Genomic DNA, 1091 nt, shown 5'->3' with positions numbered 1-1091 from the left:
GATGTGGGAAGAGACTGAACATAAACTGTGCACCTATGGATGAGGACAATGGGGGGTGGGGAAAGGGCAGAGGGTGGGGTGGGAACCTGGTGGAGGAGAGCAATGGAGGGGGGGGGGGGGAAGGAACATTTGTAATAATATGAACAATAAAAATTTATTAAAAAAAAAAAAGAATGTGCTTTTTCTAACCAGAACAGAACAATCACGGTGAACGGGAGCACGGTTAATATTTCTTATCATTACAGTTAGTCTCCACCTTTCTATTTCTGCCCCTCACACTTGTAGATGCCAAACTGCCACCCTGTGGTGATGCCTTCTGGAACTCGAAGCTGCACCTTCCGCATGGCCCCGCTGGCCTGCCAGGCACCCCAGATGAGAGCTGCGCCCCGGCCAGCACCAGCCACTCAGATATCCCCAGCAGCTCCACCACCCGCTGCTGCCTCACCTGCTGCTGCACCCTCACCTGCTGCTGCATCCTGGCAACAGGTCTGACGGCCCAGCTGGTGTGGCTGTGGGCTCTGCTGTCAGCCACACCCGAGATCAGGCCATCTCTGGGGCTTCAGTGGAGGAAGTACTGGGAAGCCCTCAAGGCCTGACATCACGTATCAGGAGCATGAGGGAACCCAGCGGCATCAGCAGTCTGACCGGTGTCACTGTGACATGAAGCGGTTTGGGAGTGTGCCCAGGACCAGGGTGACCTTAAACTTGGTGAGGGTGTCAGTGAGGTGCTGAAACAGGGCAGGTTTGCCCGTGGATTAGCCTGACCTAAGACATGGAAAATCATCTCGTGGTGGGAGGCTGCAGACTGTCCATCCTAAAACCAAGGCCCGATTTGTCTGTACGCTCACAGAGAAGGTCTCCGTGCTGGTAAACACGGCCGTGACATAGTCAAAGCCTTGACTGGCCGCATTTTGGCACTAGGCCACAGTGGAGCTGGTTCCTCCGACCCCGTTTATATCTCTACAGCTATTCAGAGCTTAAAAACAAAAAGTCAGTAATGCTCAAACTGGTAGCTTCAAACAGCTTACCGTTACGGAAGTTCTGCTGAATGGTTTTGTGGCTACGGGGTTGTGGATGTGGTTTTAGGTCAG

General features: G+C 53.3%; 1 pseudogene across 1 annotated transcript; it reads left to right on the top strand.

Moving 5' to 3' along the window:
- The first annotated feature begins 309 nt into the window (after positions 1-309).
- Positions 310-764, top strand: LOC311610095 (coiled-coil-helix-coiled-coil-helix domain-containing protein 2-like; annotated as a pseudogene). Its single transcript has one exon. The product of its transcript is annotated as a coiled-coil-helix-coiled-coil-helix domain-containing protein 2-like (transcript).
- The last annotated feature ends 327 nt before the right edge of the window (positions 765-1091 follow it).

This window comes from Pipistrellus hanaki, assembly GCF_964339955.1.
Source record: "Pipistrellus hanaki genome assembly, chromosome: 1".
NCBI lineage: Eukaryota > Metazoa > Chordata > Mammalia > Chiroptera > Vespertilionidae > Pipistrellus > Pipistrellus hanaki.
This window is presented reverse-complemented; position numbering and strand designations above follow the sequence as displayed.